The sequence below is a fragment of the Euphorbia lathyris genome, chromosome 3, assembly GCF_963576675.1.
Source record: "Euphorbia lathyris chromosome 3, ddEupLath1.1, whole genome shotgun sequence".
Taxonomy (NCBI): domain Eukaryota; kingdom Viridiplantae; phylum Streptophyta; class Magnoliopsida; order Malpighiales; family Euphorbiaceae; genus Euphorbia; species Euphorbia lathyris.
Window position 1 is genome coordinate 96,394,214 of NC_088912.1, and position 18,319 is coordinate 96,412,532.

Genomic DNA, 18,319 nt, shown 5'->3' on the forward strand with positions numbered 1-18,319 from the left:
TAATAAAAACAAGAAATCGTTTGGATTCGAGGGGAAACCCTTCTCCGCCGTTACGAAGTTCTTCTGCTCTCATCTTCGAAAAGGAAGGCTAGAGTAAGGGGGGACTTAGTCTCGTTCCCAGAGTTGCCCCCGGGTTTAGGAATTGTCCACCTAAGCCCTGAAGAGCAGTGGCTCAATTGCAGCGCACCAACTGAGAGATAGACAAAATGTATCAAAGCTCAATCGAAAAAAAGAGGAAGAGGAATCAATTAGATCCTTACGTTACGCTCCTGGGACTCCTCGGCACAGAGAGTACGGGCCTTCATCTCTAGGAGAAAAGCATCGAGTGCGCGGGCACAGCTTTCGACAAAAGAAATTAATTCGCGAAGTTATGGCGGAATGCAGCAAATCCCCGGCCGTGCTGGTTCTTCCCTCCACACGTTCTCAAACAAACCGATCGATAAAGTGAAGTACCAGAGGATTTTTTGGGATTTTTCTTTCGGAAGAAAAAGATTGAAATGACTGTTCCAAATTTCACCTGAGATTTAAAAGAAATTTTTTTTTTCTTATGTTATGATATTTATTATTATTAGCGTTGTCTCTTCTTTAAAGCTTATGCCGTAGAAGCTGACATCACGCTATTGGCGTTTTTTATCTGCATCTTCTCGACCAAGACCCGGAAGGGGTTCGCTTTTGTTTAGGATGAACTCGTAAGGACTCGACCCGAGGACTTCCCTCGTAGAGTGGCGTCTTTTATAAGACTCTTGGAACTACAAAAAAAGAGTTTGAGCTCTTTTGGCTTACTTTTAGCCACGCAGGGCGGCTAGTAGCCTGTGTCCCAAAGTGACGTCTATTTTTTTTTGGAAATGGGTATACTCGAGAGAAAAGTTTTGAATTTAACCTCTCCTTATACGCTCTAAAAAGGGGTCATGGACTCCTTTTTAGTTTAGGACCCCTTTTCTACATTCAATTTATTATTGAGCCTGGTGTGGAATCACCATCATTACACATGAATTCTTAGTATGGCTGCTGGTCTAGAGATCCCTCCTAGCCGCCGCCTAGAGTGTCGCCTGCCTACTTAAGACCATTACGTAAGTAACTCAGTGCTCCATATGGGGGAAATGAAAGAAAAATTCGTTCGGATCCTCCCACATGTTCAATCTTTTTTTAGCGGTTTCTCCAGAGATCTTTATCATTAATGCAACCTCCATTTTGCTCATTCATGGAGTTGTATTTAGTACCTCTAAGAAAAATGATTATCCGCCGTTAGTCAGTAATGTGGGTTGGCTTGGATTACTTAGTGTTGCGCGCCTAGGAGGGCAGCGCGCTTTGGGATGTAGAGGCGACCAACGGCGACTGGTTGGAGAGGAGCGAAAAGCCCAGCCCCCTAACCTAATGTGGCACCGGGTTTGGACCGCAGGGAACCATAGCATGGGGGACGTCTGATCCTTTTACCGCCGCAAGGCTGGCTAATCGTACGCAGCAGGCTTGAAGACCCCAGGTTCTGGAGGGCACATGAGTCCGAACGCTATGTTGAATGTGTGACCGACACTACACTACGTAGGTACCTGTGTAGTGCAGATGCAGCGTCGGTCGGTCCTAGAAACGGTGGCAGCGGCGCGAAGAGTTAACGACCGGGTGTGCTGCAACCTAGGGATCACCAGGCAGCTCTTTCGCTCTATAGGGATCGGGGGGGCATAGCACAATTCTTCTTGGAGGAGGTTTGGTTTGCCCAGGTAACTGATCCTGCCATAATGTAGTCCTACCTATTAAAGTATCGGCAACCGAAGTCGAGCATACATACGACGATCTTCATGCGTGAATAGCCGGAAGGAAAGAAAGGGCGGTAGATGATAATGAAAAAAAAGGGCGCCGCGTCTGGACAGGCGGGCGGAATAGATGAGCGAAAGGTGCCATGGAGTGAGGAATATCCCGAGTCTCATGTAAGACAACTAAATGCACCTCGAGGTGCTGCCGTGCCGAGAAAGTGGGGGGACCCTCTCGAGCACAGGATAGGCAATTGAGAGATAGAGCTAGCCTATTCGTTATGGGGAATCAATGCTCCGGGCCGAATATAGCTTACCTCCGGCACCTGGCTTTCTCCGGCGCATATTAGCTTAGCTGCGCTTAATAGGCCGGTTTGGCTTCCTCTCTGGCGGCCACTTACCTTACCCACGCTACACTCCCACTCCAAGCTACGCCTGCTGAGCAAGATGCATTGCGATTTCCTCTTCTGTGGACGCACCGGAATATGATCCGGGACGGGAAGAGAGAGAAAGACTTTTTTCTTCGTGGGCTTTCTCTCGTAAACGTAAAGCCAAAGACGCCCCAAGACAAGGTACAACTGTTAGAAGGGAGACATGATCAATAGAACCTGGCTGGATCGGGGCTGGGATAGTGGTGCCCATTCCTAACCAGTTCCGAAAAGCTTCGCTCATACTGGAGGGAGCATCCCCGCTTAGTGATCGGTCCGCTAGTTCACGCAAATCCGAAGAAGTTATCACGGACGAGCCACATGCAGGGAAACTTGCACGTGTGGTTCTGGCTGGGCTTTCCTGAGGTATCTAATAACCTTGCTTCTGCTCGCCGCTGGCGCACCTCTCCTAACTATTGCCCATTTATTCTGGAATAATCTTTTTAGGAGGGACAATTTTACATATTTCTGCCAAATCCTTCTATTATTAAGTACAGCTGGTACCATTTCGATGTGTTTCGATTCTTCCGAACAAGAGAGGTTTGATGCTTTTGAATTCATTGTATTAATTCTACTTCCTACTTGCAGTATGCTCTTTATGATCTCGGCTCATGATTCAATTTCCATGTATTTAGCTATTGAGCCTCAAAGTTTATGTTTTTATGTGATCGCAGCATCAAAAAGAAAGTCTGAATTTTCCACGGAAGCCGGCTCAAAATATTTGATCTTAGGTGCATTTCCCTCTGGAATCTTATTGTTTGGGTACGACCGGACAACTACCGATATCTATTAATATCTTTGCTTAGAATGTTGTTGTTAAATATGTATCCTATATCGTAAACTATCAGATCGGGTATTACTTAGATGTGAAACTTGCAGACCTCATTGGTTGTAATATTGATGGAGGGACGAAATCAAGGAATATATAGACTTGTAGAGACCCTCTATGTAGTTAGTTGTCTATCTAGGGCGATCGATCTACATCTTTCCCCACAGCCAGCCCTGGGGCTGTGTTTCGATCTCCTACGTGCGAAATCTGAGGGACTAGTTCCTATGGGGATTCCCCTTGGTCTAATTCCACGCCTTATGACGAAAAGGGAGTCGGCGTGGCGTAAAGTGAAGATTGAGGGAAGTAGAAAAAAATTCCCTTATGGGGTATTCCGAAGGTATAACCTAGGCAACGATAAATGGGCCCGATACTTCAACTAGAGAAGCGACCAGTTGATTCACCAAACCCCGACCCAGCGTCACACGTTTGTTTTCCAAGTCCGAAGGGATCCAGTGCCCATTAACTTCCTTACCTGCACTGGTAGTTTAGTAAGGCCTTAAAAGCTTGTTTTATTCCCTAGTTGCTACTGTCTTTTAATAGCTTCCCAGGCTTCCTAAAGGTAATAAAAGAGAAGGACAAAACAGCATGGATTAGATGGAGCTAGGCGCATGGTTGTTCCAGTAATCCAATATGGATGCTGGCGAAGAGCTGAGGAGAGATAGAATGTCTTTCCTGGGTTTCGAGAAGGAAGAGTGAAGAAGCATAAGCCCTTGAATAGACTCTAGCCCTATGAAGGTGACTTGGCTTCTTCTCTTTTTGATTTGTTCTCTGAGTGAGGTACCTTAGGGACCTAGCTTTACTTCCTTGCCTGCAAGGCTACTATAAGGTGTCTATCTAGAAAGAGAAGCACAAGGAATGAGTCTTCCGTCGAGATAGGGTGCAAGCACCTCTATGGCGGAAGCAGTATGACTGCTCATCCGATAGCTAGACCGAATCAAGATGGGGACAGGAAGGCGGTGACCAAGGTAGCTTCTTAGCACGAGGGGAGGTGCTTTGACACCATTTTTCCACGATTCCTACATTGAGCTCTCTTTGCCTTACTTATTATGAATCGATATAAAAGATAATATGCCTGCTAGAAGAGGAATAGGCTATAGGTCAGCCGGGGTAATGCTGTAGAATAAGGACCCCTTCTAAAAAGCTCTTTGCCCACCCTTCACTCTATTCCCGGTTAGCCGGGAATGAGACTGGGAGTTCGATTTCTTTTATGACTTTCGCCTTGGACCTTATACTAAACAGAATCTCTTGCACGCGCGTATAATAGAAAGAAATTAAAATAAAAGAAAAGAGGAATAGTCGAGTGTACAGGCGGGTCGAAGAGCGAGCTTCAAAGGCGGAGAGAGGAGCTGCAGAGATCCCCTACCTCGGCCGGTCAAGCTGCTCGTATGTTTTTACTCTTATTGGTCGAAAGGGTATAGTTCGAGTTACAGACTCTGTGACCTATTCCCTTTCCTCTACTCGGGTAGAAAGACTTTCACAGAAGAAGGGGTAAGAAATGGTTTAGCAGGAGCTGAATAAGTCTCGTAAGTTGCCCTTGTAAAGGCTTCACCGGTCAGCCATTCACCAGCTCTTCTTTAGTTGCTGTATCGGCATGGCGGCTCCCTGCGCTAACGAGATTCAAAAGGGGCCTATCGCAGTTCGGTGTCCCGCTCAGTTCCTTGGGCTTCCGGGCACTCCTCGTTCCCGGGCTTGGCTGGTACATAAAGCATATCGACATCTTGCTTGTTCGGTGTGGTACACATATATATCTGTCAATGTCAATCAAGTAATAGAATGCATTCCCACTCTCTGAGGAAAACGTGAAGAATTGCCATTCTTTTTATGAGCTTGTAAGACCCGTTGAAGTCCCCGGGGAGGGCTGATAGGGGTCAAAAACCCCTATCTTTGGGTACGGTTTTAGGATGGTTTTTAGGTTTATTTGGCTAATAAGCGAGCAATTCTCGCATTTAAATGCTTTTGTGTGAGTTAGTTAGAAATTGGAAACATTCTATTTACTTTTCGTCGTTTAGGCTCGTTTTGTGATCAATTTAGGCAAATACGGCCGAAATAACATGCATATTAGAATTCCGTTATCTTTTGAAGCTAATTGGTCCATCAAAAGTCGCACCAAACGAAGCGTTTGCTCAAAATAAGCGATTGACGGATCAATTTGGCTTTTGGACTAATGTTTTCTGGAGTTTTTATGCGTGTGCAGGTGTAAGTTCGGACGAAAAAGGGTTTGGAAGTCATCCGGCACGGATCGAGCGCGCTTCGGGAGAAAACGCTCGGCGAGCAGGGCCCCCCGGGCCATTTCTGCTCGCCGAGCAGGCCACCAGGCGCCTACTCGCCAAGCAGGGGCTGCTCGTCGCAATCCTGCTCGGCGAGCAGCCTTTCCTGCTCGGCGAGCAGACCTGCGGGAATTGGTCAAAAAGACCAATTCCGCCCCCACAAAGCCACGTTCGGCCCCACATCTTCCTACACCAATAAGGACACGAAATTAGGTCAAAACGAGACCCGAGATGCGGCTATAAATAGGAATTTCCAATTGTAAATTAGATATCTTTTGTTTTTGTAATTTTCTTATCTTCCCCATCGAGAAATCCTCTCCACCTCCTCCAAAAACCTTCAAACCTCCATTGAAGACGCCTCCGAAGCTCCATTCACCGAGGATTGCTCGAGCTCCATCCTTAAGTCCTAGGAAGACGCCTGCATTGGTTGACAGGTTCCCTGAAAGGGATTTTTCTTCTTTTATAACTTGTTTATCCTATGATACATGCTATGAATCTTAGGCTTATTGTAACTTCGTGACAATGTTCTCCATATTTGATTAATGTAATAGTTTTGTTTCTTCAATTATTTTAATGCTTTGAATCTTTGTCTTACGCTTTGTTTGATTGGTTTAACTCATTCGATAATCCCAAAATCAAGTTGGCACATATTGCGAGCTGAATCTGACCTAGTCAGTGCCTATAGGATTGACGACCCTATAGAAGATTAAGCCCAAATTACTGAGCCTTAGAGCTAGTTTCGGCCTTACAAGGGAATCACGAACTAGGAACTTTAGGAGGATAGGTCGGGTTAATCGCCTCGAACACAAGTGAATTAGGTTTTAATTCAATTGTTTAAACAATCTATTTCCATTATCAAGGGCTATAAGTAAGCCGTTTGCTATTGCTATAAGGGCTGCTCGCCTTTATACGGCTTGGCTTCGCTATCGCTCCTTTATATTATATGTAGTAGTCTATGTAGTAGTCGGCCTAAAAAGTCGTATTCCTATCATAAAAAAATGCCTATTATCTAGTTCTATAAGCTTCTCCAGAAGCAAGCAAGACGAGGTCGCTCTGCTTCGTAGACAAGGCTCGTTCCGTACTTTACTTACGAGCTCGTATAGTACTTCCCCCTATCTCTAAAGGGGCTTATGCACTCCACTCGCTGTCTACTAAACGAGCGTTAGAGCGAGCGAGTGAAGCCTTCAATTTTTTGGCTTACCCCCTTTTCCCTCACTCTATTCTTTCATTTCCACTTAAGCTTCCCCGGTTTGGGGAATAAATTGATTGGATACGATACCCGGGAACCATAATCTTTCCTAGGAACAGCTTCTACGACGATAGATAGGGGTCAGGTTTGTTTGGCATCTATGCTCCCTGCCCTCCAAACAGTATGGGAGCCTTTCAGCTCGTACTGCTCACACTCCTAATTAGTTGGTATGAGAGGATTAATGTCGGATCCACAAGGACAAATGATTGATTTACCCATTCAAAGCAATTTACGTGAAGGACTGTCTTTAATAGAATATATCATTTCTTGTTGTGGAGCCCGAAAAGGGGTTGTCGATACTGCTGTACGAACATCAGATGCTGGATATCTTACGCGTAGACTTGTTGAAGTAGTTCAACACATTGTTGTACGTTGAAAAGATTGTGGCACTACCCGAGGGATCCATGTGAGTCCTCGAAATGGGATGCTGTCGGAAAGAGTTTTTATTCAAACATTAATTGGTCGTGTATTAGCAGACAATATATATATGGGTCTACGATGTATTGCCATTCGAAATCAAGATATTGGGATTGGACTTGCCAATCGATTCATAACCTTTCGAACACAAACAATATCTATTCGAACTCCCTTTACTTGTAGGAGTACGTCTTGGATCTGTCGATTATGTTATGGCCGGAGTCCTACTCACGGCGATCTAGTCGAATTGGGAGAAGCCGTAGGTATTATTGCGGGTCAATCCATTGGGGAGCCTGGTACTCAACTAACATTAAGAACGTTTCATACCGGCGGAGTATTCACAGGTGGTACTGCAGAATATGTACGAGCCCCTTCTAATGGAAAAATAAAATTTAATGAGGATTTGGTTCATCCCATACGTACACATCATGGGCATCCTGCTTTTCTATGTTATATAGACTTGTATGTAACTATTGAGAGTCAAGATATTATACATAATGTGCCTATTCCACAAAAAAGTTCCCTTTTAGTTCAAAATGATCAATATGTAGAATCAGAACAAGTGATTGCTGAAATTCGGACGGGAACATACACTTTGAATTTTAAAGAAAAGGTTCGAAAACATATTTATTCCGATTCAGAAGGGGAAATGGCTGTTTTCGAGGATCCATCCGCAAATAGGGTGTTTACCGGGATCAGAAAGTAGGGTATCACCACGCAATGGCGCTGTAAAATGCTAACGAGAACTCTTACAGCTTCTTTTTTGAGTGAATCAAGGGTTGGAGTCGAACCTAAAATATCCGCTTTAGCTTTAATAGGAGACTAGCAAAAAGCCTTTTAAATATATTATTATTAATATGATAATGGATCTAATTCGCTCTTTACTTTTCAATGGAAAGTATTCTCGATGCTGTTCATAGATTCGTCTTCATCTAAGATCTTTGAATTGATTGGTTTTCTACTGCTTCCCCTGCATACCTGCTTCAGCAGGGGAGAAGAGATGAATTGAAAGACTATGTCCCAGCGCTAGAAGGACAATAGGGGAAGGATGTGCCTTCAATCGTCAATCAACAGTAGTCTCCTTCATCAACGTCAATGGCATTTTAGGTAAACATAAGCAGCATCTTTGAGGCTTCATAGACGACATTCCAAAAACAGACAGACCTGAGCTATTGCCCGTCAGCGTGCGATTTGACGTTCGGTAAGCCCGGAGTGCTTCAACGAGACGATCTAGCCAATCTGGCACCAAAGGCATGGCATGGAAAGATGGTGGTTACCGAGGTCAAAGAAATGGGGCCAAGGATAGGGTAAAAGCATAGGCTCAAAGGCTCCTATGTGGCCTGCAATTACGGCTTAAAGCTCCTATTAGCCTCGTTGGAACGAGCTTAGAACAGTACAATAGCTCCGTAGAGGGCTTAGAATAGTAGGATAGCGTAGTAACGTCTTAGACCAGACAGAGGTGGCCTATAGGGCTTAGAACAGAACTATATCATAGCGTATTCACCTATTGAAATAGGATCCACACAAGGAAAAGCACTTGCCATTCGTTGGTTATTAGGGGCATCCCGAAAACGTCCGGGTCGAAATATGGCTTTCAAATTAAGTTTCGAATTAGTGGATGCTGCCAAAGGGAGTGGTGATGCCATACGCAAAAAGGAAGAAACTCATAGAATGGCAGAGGCAAATAGAGCTTTTGCACATTTTCGTTAATCCATGATCTGAAACCCATGCTATTTGTTTCTATGTTCACTGAAGTTTGAATTGATTGACTGAGACCTTATTGTCACAACTTACTCCCTCAATGAGGACATTTCCGGTGCTGGAAAAGATTGTATTCTTCCCTACCGAGAAAACATACACTCTTCAACGGATCTTCCTTGAATCAACTAGCACAGAAGCCTCCTTTGCTATCATGTGTTACCAGGTTTTTTCCTAAGCTGTCTTGAATAGCTCGTAGGGACAGGCCTAGTCCAAAAGAGCTAAGGCTTCGTGCTGAGAACAACTGGATAGGTTTTTAGGAGGAGGGAGACGAATACCCCTTTCAAAAAAAGGAAAGAAAGCAGAAGCTATGAAATGTGGATCAAACGAGAAGGATTAGAGCAATTTCCGTTCACGTGGTCAGCCAATTCATGAGTGATCTTCGACGACCTTATTTTACAGCTGTGCTAACGATTATTCGATACTTGAGCACATATTCAGGACGTGGACTGTTGGGCCCGGCCAGATCCAGCCCAAGAGAATTGTAATATAGACCCGCCACTAATAAGGGAGGATTTAGTCGCACTTTTCGCAAACCGTAAACTAAAGCGGTTTGCATAAACAGGGGCGGCGCAAAAATAATAAAATAGAAAAAATCGTCCCAGCAAGACTAATAGAAAGATCAAATCTATCGGCAATAAGATAAGAAAGGGGTGCGGAGATACATCTAAAAAGAAAATAATGCTTCGCTGGGCTCGCAGATCTTAAACAAAGTGGAGGCCGCGAGGGAACTAAGAAAAAGGGACGTTAAACAAGGGCCATAGGTTCGAATCCTGTCACCTTGATGTGATATTCAGCAGCGGCATTCCCCCTTTACAATAAATAATAATTGCTTTCATCATGAAAATGGAATTTTCTACCAGAGCAGCAGAACTAACAACTCTATTAGAACGTCGAATTACTAACTATTATACAAATTTGAAAGTGGATGAGATCGGTCGAGTGGTCTCAGTAACTCCCGTTTTAAACGAATGACCCACTAGATAGAGCAGGAAGTAGACCTCACGGAGTAGGAAATGGTACTGATGATCCTGGCTCAGAAGGAACGCTAGCTGAGAAAGAAGATGAAGGAAGATAGAAGCTCCGTCGAAAGGGAAATGATCATCCAACTCCGCCTTCTCCATCTGAACTGCTGAGAGCAGCGCTTTCAGGGCCTCTTCCTTGCTCCTTGCTATCTCCTGCTAGCCTTGAGGCTCTCTTCATCCATCTTTCAGTGAATGCTCCAAGAAAAGCCTCTTCTCCCCGATGACATAAGGAGAAACGTCCTTTATAACAGATACCTTCTCCTTAATATCATGCTTTAGCGCCTAGTGCAACGGCTCCTGGTGCAACAGCAAGCACCAGTTTAACTTGGGGAGGTGTTGATTTAGTGGCAGTGGGTGGCAAGGTTGCTTTGTTACCGATTCCATTAGGAACCGCGGATTTTTTGGTCCATCACATTCATGCATTTACGATTCATGTGACGGTATTGATACTTCTGAAAGGAGTTCTATTTGCCCGTAGCTCTCATTTGATACCGGATAAAGCAAATCTTGGTTTTCGTTTTCCTTGTGATGGACCTGGAAGAGGGGGAACATGTCAAGTATCCGCTTGGGATCACGTCTTCTTGGGGCTATTTTGGATGTACAATTCAATTTTGATAGTAATATTCCATTTTTCAAGATTCCACTCCAGTCATAGTCATGAAGGAGCGTAGGCGATCCGAGGTAACCGACATAAGTCCTGGGGCCCGCCGCTTTCTTGATTCACAAGATGACTAAGAAGTTCTTTGCTTTTGCTTCTCTTATGATATTTCGAGTTAGCGATCAAAGATCCAATCTCTAAGTATATAGATACCATACATATTTCTTTCTAATAGCATAATATCTGGGAAAAAACGACTCGATTTTCTATCTGTTCATTACTTTCTTGTAGTGTGAAATGAAATTAAATGCTGTAGAGAGAATTCATCTATGTTGAGATTTCTCTTTCAGGATGTGAGATCCACTAAAACCCCGTATTAAAAGTTATATATGGTAGGATCAGTTCCGTAGGTAAGAAAAGCCTTAGAAAGGACAAGCAAGCCGCTATGCAAGGACTAGCCAAAATAGAAGGAGAAGTGCCAAAATTGATACTTTAGTTTCAGTGGATACCAGAAGGAGAAGAAGTGACAAAATAGAGAGAGATAACGAGGAACAAAACACATTGGAACGAGGCGATAAAAGACGGCATACGGAAAAGAAAAGAAAGAAGACTTTCCAAGATACCATAATAACCTATCTAAGATACAATCACTATCATCCAAGATCACATCCACCCCTATCCAAGATAACATCATATCCTAGTACAAGATACAAGATACATTCAATGGCAATCGCTATCGCTAGATACAATGGCTATGTGGCTGTGGCTATGGCTATCGCTATGCGCAGATCGAGGGGGGAGAAGGAAGATCGGGGATCGAAGAAGAAAGAACAGAAGGTGTAGAACCACACTACCGTACTACGCAGAACTAAAACCTAAGAAGAAGGATGCTCTGTAACCAATATCCCAACCGAATCAATTCAGTTAGTTCCAATCTTCAACTAGTTAGAGAGAGAGGAATTCGGGTCTCCACCAATTCTTGAAGCTTGTAAAAAAAGAAAGAGGAGGCCGAAGGTGTAAAATTTCCATAGCTTTGTCGAATCAAGCAGCACAATCCACCCAGCTGGTTCTTTCTGGAATAACATCAGAAGCTTTCTTCAAGAATGTGCTGAGCTGTAGGATTACACTGTAGCCGTTATGCCCATTTGGTGTACTCTTCTTCTAATCCAAACTAATAATTTAGTTTTCCCCCAAAAATACCATTTTCCATTGAGGAGAATGTCCACTTCTCTCCCAATCCCTTCTGTGATCACAGCAGATGCACTGGTTAGTTCTTTTTTTTCTGATGAATATACCTGATCCTGTTGATGGAGACTGGAACAGGAGATTAGAAGACGGAGTTCTTGATCTCCAAACTCATCCACGGTTTGATTCATTGCAACGGATAGGGCCATTTGCTCCGGCATAGAAGGGGTTCTAAAAAACTCTGCGGCAGAGAAATAGTGGACCTTTGGGATCGTTTTTGCTCATATTTAGGAGCTAGGTAAACTTAATTGAATTTTACTAGTTTCTGATTTATTTTTTTTTGTTATAATTAGATAACCAATTTCTTTCCTAATTTGCAGGAAAATCAATGTGGAAGATATTTCTAAGAAACGATCAATGGATCTTCGCCTTCTCTATGGAGTTGCATATGGGCATCCATGGTTTAGTAGATGGGGCCATAAATGCTGTCGTGGAAGCTTTGGTGTTGGAGAGTAAAATTGCAATGGAGCAATTGAAATTCTCAGCTCTCTCGAACTAGATCAGATCATTCAAGATTTGAAGAACAAGGAAATAAAGCGGATAATCAATTACTATAGAAACTTGAGTGAAACCCAATTGATTGCATTCAAAGATCTTCTCGCTTACTGTCAAATCCTGTCCTTGCGCACAAAAGAAAGGAAACACAAATCTGCCCGCAAATGACTACTTATATTCTGCTTCCAAGTCTTCTGCCCGATTAATAGATATGCAAAAGAAGGTTGTGGTGAAGCAAAAAAGTGGGAGATTAAAAAACTATAGTTTAGTTCTTTAGTTGCTACATTGGATAGCAGATGGCCTATCAGAGTATGCAGTTGAGGTAATTGTGAATCAATTGAAGGAAAAGAAGGCTGATTAGTTCGGTCATGAAGAAATGACTCGACAAGAAGTAAGAAGTGCAGCTCGATTGTACATTGGTGATACCGGTTATGCCCTCAAATCAATGAACAATGTGATTGTTGGAAGTTCTGTTGTTCGTCATGTAGTCAATCCTACCACAAAGATCCTGGAATACTCAATTGATGAGCATGTAAATGGAAATGGGGTGCGAGCCAGAAGTAAAATATTCGAACCACTGATCGATGGATTACAAGTGGCTAGTCCAAGTTATCAGTATTCGATTCTATGGCCTATGTTGTTAGATAAAACCTTAAGTGTGAACGAATGCTCGTAGGTGATCGTACATTCCAGTCCTGAGAAAGCCTCTCTGCTAAAGGAATTTTCTAGTCAGATCAACACGCCTAGCTTGCTCTTATAAGAGATTGAGAATCTATCCCACCGAAAACTGACATAACCACTTGAGGGAGACTTCGGATGAGAAAGATTGAACCTACGACGACGATTCTTCCCACGGAAAGGCTTGACGCTCTTATTGGTGCCCTAGAGAAGAGGAATTCCTATAGTAGGGGAGACCAGTCGATTCAAATCGAAAATGGGGTAGTACTCCCGGTTCACCAGGTTTGCCACTAAAACTAAGGCGATGGAAATTATTGAAAACCAAGTCGGCTTTCGCGACTCCATGGGGAATACCTTCTCTACTAATTAAGAATAGTTGACGGAACTTTCTTTGATTTGAGTCGTTCCATTACATTTGAATTCCTTTTGTAAGCTCTTCATTCCTCTCTATCAAGCGCGGCACACTAACTATATGACGCTCTAAAGCGTGTGTAACAAACAGAAACTTCTTCAACCGTGGTCCGGCTTACCACTCACCCTTTAAAAACCGGCTTTCTTTGCTGAGGAATTCTGATTGAGAGGTAGTAAGCTCAACCAAGGAGAAAGGGGGCCCTATAGGGCTTAGACCCTAACCAGAACAGTAGGATAGCTCCGTAACCAGACAGAGGTGGCCCTAGCCCAGACCAGTACTCCTTTGATTACTGATAGTATTAAATCATTTACAATCTTGCTTATTGAATCATTTACAATCTTGCTTACTGAGCAATCTAGGTGAATCACAGCCAAAAAAGGGTCTCAAATCTTTCTTTGAGCTCGAAAAAGTTGCTATAACCCGTGTTTTTTCGATGAAAAAAGAAAATATTCTCTAAGATGCTATCTTATGATATTTCAGAAAGATCATAAGAGAAGGCTGCCGTCAGTCTTGTTTACGCAAGGACAAAGACTAAGACGAACGTAACCATTGGAGTACTGAAGACCCTAGCTGAGCAATCTAGGTTCAGAACAGCCAAAGAATGGCCTAAAATCTAGAATTTTAGATAAAAAAGTTGCTAAAAGCCGTGTTTTTTCGATGAAAAAAGATCATTTTAGCAAATCATATATCTTATGATATTAGAAATCGAGCTAGCGATTCATTAGTTAGCAATCCAGCTAGCAGATAAGGTTTACAAGGGGTAAAGCGAACCAACTCGTCTGCGAAAGAAGCGAACCAACTTCTAGGAAGAACCTATAGCGTATCAGCCTATAGCTACGAATCAATATCGTATAGTAATAAGATATGAGTCAATCTTGCTTTTCTTGAGCTTACTGAAGTAAGTCAATCTCACAATAGATAGTACAGGCGAAATCTGTCCCCTATTCGTTAGCAGAACGAAATGCCTAAAGTAAGACGTATGAAGCCATAGCTACGGAACCAGAGGGTGCCCATAGGCTTACACAGACCCTAACGCTCCTAAACCGTCACTATACTGACGCTTAAACAATAACTATACTGACATCCGTAACCATCACTTACCCGGCTTTAGACCAGCAATTCTTGGCCTCTTACCCGGGACCCAACATTCAGTGCCTATGAAATAAGGTGAAATAAGAAATAAGGTTTTCTCTATCTGTGTGTAAGAAGCCATGGACGTACCCCTGTTGGCGTACCCCAACAGGCTCTTTTGCCTTCTGGTTTACGAACCCATTTCTCTTTCTTTCTCTCTTATTTCCTACGGTAAACTTAGAGGTATATTGAGCACTCCGCTTCGTGCTTCGTATCCGAGAAGCACTCATCTCTCAATATAGAGTATGAGTGTGAACCGTTCCACCCTTTCAGATTCCCTAGCCCTAGGCTTGCTGCTTTGCTTTCCTTCCCGGCTTATGAACATACTCTTTCTTCTTAGAAAAGAAAAGTAGTCATTTTAACACACTCGTGTCGATGTTTAGGAAATAGAAAAGTCTCACGAAGTTAGACTTTCAGTAGAACCCTTTTGCTTGCTTTAGACCTAAACCTTAGCACATGGGTTATACAAATATGGGCTTTCAAAGCCCATTTTTTAGCCCTTCTGGCTGCTGTTGAACCCTATCTTTAGGCCTTATATAGCCCTTTTCCCGCTGCTTTCGAAGTTTGCAAATCTCATTCTTTCATTCGATCCCTATTCTTTCCCTAATTACATCGTCCTAGCCTAGGTAACGGCTTAGTTTCTAGCTAACAATTAACGGATTCAAATCTTTCTCGTTCTTAATTCCTATTTGCCTCTGCCTCTGCTGCAAGCTTCCTATTCCTAACCTTTTAGCCGCCATTCGTAACCTTTAGGCCTCCATTCCCATTCGGAACCTTTAGGTCACCATTCCCATTCGGAACCTTTAGGTCACCATTCCGAACCTGTTTGCCGCCCCTTTAGGCCTAGCCCTAGGCTTATTATTATTTACCAGTGCTTCTGTAAATGACTTCTCTGGCTAATAGGAAAGTATTCCCTTGTCTAGTTTTTAACCGTTAATTCTTAGCTGTCTGCTTTTGAACCCTATCCTCTAGCCCAGCTTTCTTCTGCTTGCTTATTTACCCGTCTTTCTGTAAGCAACTTCTCAGCCTATTATGCTTTAGAACGGGAGAGTCCTCCCTCGCTGAGTTCACCTCGGTTTGCAAACCATAAACTACTGAAAGAAGGGTATCATCGCGAATCTTCTCCCTAATTACATTGTCCTGGGTAAAGGCTTAGTTCTTAGCTTTATCGGATTCAAATCCTTCTCTTTCTTAATTCCCATTACCCTCTGCCTCTGCAGCTTGCTTATGGGCCCGCAGCTTAGGAATCCTAGGCTTAGAGCTTTCTTCTTAGATAAGAAAAGTAGTCATTTTAACACATTCGTTTCTATGTTCTAGTTTGACTTTTAGTAGAACCATTTTTGCATGCTTTAGGCCTGAACCTTTCTACCTCAGTAATCCAATATTGGCGCCCAGTTTGAGCTTATTCACCCTAGCCCGCCTATGAGCCCTTTTCCCATGGCTTAGCCGTGCTAACTTCTCAGCCAGCCTTGAACCGCTAACTCTTTCTTTCCTGTCTGGCTTTTCACCGCTAACCTTAGCGGACTCCTTAGCCCTAGGCTTGCAGCTTTCCTTCCCGGCTTAGGCAACCTAGGCTTGCAGCTTATTTAGCCTTGTTTCTGCTTCTTGAAATTCCTATCTTTTCGGTAAACCTATCTTTTAGGCTTACTTATTGGGCTTATAGGCTTCAATCCCTAGTTGTGGGGCTAATTACATATTGAATACTCATTTCTTTTCTGCCCTCCTTCCTCTTAGGTTCCAGCTTTAGGCTTTCTTCTGTCTTTGCCTGGCTTTCTTAGTCCGGCTTTAGACCTTCATTTACCCGTGCTTTCTCCTTTCTTAGAACTACAGTAAAAGCAGCTATTTTTTCGCTTAGAACAGTAACTGAATGTTACTGTTCTAAGCTTCTTATAACGGAACTAAACTAATAGGGGATTTAACCCGTAATTGGTGGCCACATAGGAGCTAAGCTTTTACGCTCGTTCTATAGCTATAGGTTCTGTAGAGAAGTTAGTGTAGAATAGGTAACGAATAGGTGCATGTACTGCCTGTCTATCTTTACTTAGTCCGAACCGAAGTAAGCAAGAGAAAAGCTTTCTTGCCTCATTACTATACGATATTTCTTATACGCTATAGCACAGGGTTTGGCTGACCGGTGTAAGAGGACTACATTGAGCCCTAGACTTCCCTTTGACCAGTCCTTTTCAGCTATCCGAAACCTTTTGCACGCGATGAATGTCCGCGTGAGCACTATTACTATCTAAGTAAAGCTTAGATAGCTTTATTACAAACTCTAGGGTCGACTTCCATGTGTTAAGCATAACAAAAGTAACTTTAACAAGTTAAACTTATCTTACATAAGAAGAAAGAACTCTTACTAAAAAGGAGGGTTGAGGTGTAAAGAAAACAGTCTGGTCGAAGGAGTAAGCTAGTCAAGAGTGGAGAAGTAACGAATAAAGATCGAAGTAAGTTAAGTCAGTCTGCGCCGTAGACTAATTCATTGCTAGCTGGACATCATTTCAGAAAGGTTTCATTGCTAGCTGGACAGCATTTCTTTCTAGCTTACTTACGTGAACTTCTCTTTCTTTAAGAGAAAGGCCTCAGTGCTAACTCTTTTCTTGCATTTCATTGCATTTCATGCTTCTTTGCCTTCTTTCTATTTGTTTAGACAAATCTGTGTTAGCTGGGACTTCATTTTCTAGCTTATTTCTGTTTCTACGATTCGGGGCATCTTTTCTGGGCCAAAACCTATCTTTTCTGCGATTCTGCGAATCGAAACCTATTTTTCTATCTTTCTGGGATTAAAACCCCATCTTTTAGCTTTAGCTTATCTTTCTAGAATAGAAAGATTTTCCTTAGGCAGGGCTACCTCGAAAAAAAAAAGATCATAAGATAGCATCTTAGAGAAAATTTTCGATTTTCATCGAAAAAACACGGGTTTTAGCAACTTTTTTTATCTAAAATTCAAGATTTTAGAACTAGATTAGGATGTGATTCACCTCGATTGCTCAGCAAGGGATAAAGAAAAGCTTTTACGGTCGGTACAAATAGCAGCTGGTCGAGAAATAGGAGCTTTTAGGTCTCATATCCGTTCTAACGTAAACTATCCATCTAAGATCGTTCTAAGGATACAGTGTTACTGTTCTAAGGACACTTTCTTTTCTCTTAGCTAATTCTTTTCTTACCTAATGTAAAGGTTGACTTAGTAGACTTACTAAACCTAATACCTAATTTATTAGGTTTCTAACTACCCTACCTAGTATTAGACTTTTCTGTAAGTTTCACTTACTTAAAGGTAATATTTAACATATGAAAGTTGGTCAGTCTCAGTTTGAGTTTAAGAATAGGATAGGAAATAGACTTGCTTTTCTTACCGGTTGACTTTTTACTAAACCTAATGTAAAGAATGTAAATGTAAAGGATAATCCTACTTTTCAGAAGTATATGCCCTATTAACTCTTTCCCTCGTAACCTGCCCCAATCTAAAACCTTTTATTCCTTGTAAATCGATGACTTTCTTCTCTTATGATAATACCAATTACTTTAGGGTCTACCGGAATTGAATAAGACTTCCAGGGTCTGTCTTGGACTGATTACTTGAGCCGGTAAGCAGTTCCAACCACACTTCCATTCACTCACGGAACAATAAAAGACTTGACATCACTCCTCACTCAACGAAGACGGAAAAGAAGGAAAGATTCTTTGATCCACTAGACTGGAACTATAAGATAGCACTAGCTTAGGTACCAGCTCTTAGAGATTCTTTCCCTTACTGCAGATCTATTTTCACTATGCTCCACCGTTAGAGAAGAAAGGTGCAGCAGGAGCTATAGTCCCATAACCAAGCAGTCACAAAAGGGTAAGAACTTTTAGTTGTCCGATCCAATGCAACCTCATTCAATACTATGCTTTGAAACCTCTGAACAATTTGAAAGAAAGAAGCCCCCACTCTTCTATGCTTTGAAGTGAAGGAGAGGAGGAATCACTAATAGACCTAGCCATTGAGGCAGTTTTCCCCGGTCAACGAGAAAGTTGTTGTAGATTTACGGGCATAGAGCGCTAG

At 42.6% G+C, this 18,319-nt stretch overlaps 2 pseudogenes; both read left to right on the top strand.

Moving 5' to 3' along the window:
- Window positions 1-8,522: 8,522 nt before the first annotated feature.
- On the top strand, window positions 8,523-11,803 carry LOC136222805 (PHD finger protein MALE MEIOCYTE DEATH 1-like; annotated as a pseudogene).
- An 85-nt stretch (window positions 11,804-11,888) lies between these two features.
- LOC136223645 (PHD finger protein MALE MEIOCYTE DEATH 1-like) lies at window positions 11,889-12,833 on the top strand (annotated as a pseudogene).
- The last annotated feature ends 5,486 nt before the right edge of the window (window positions 12,834-18,319 follow it).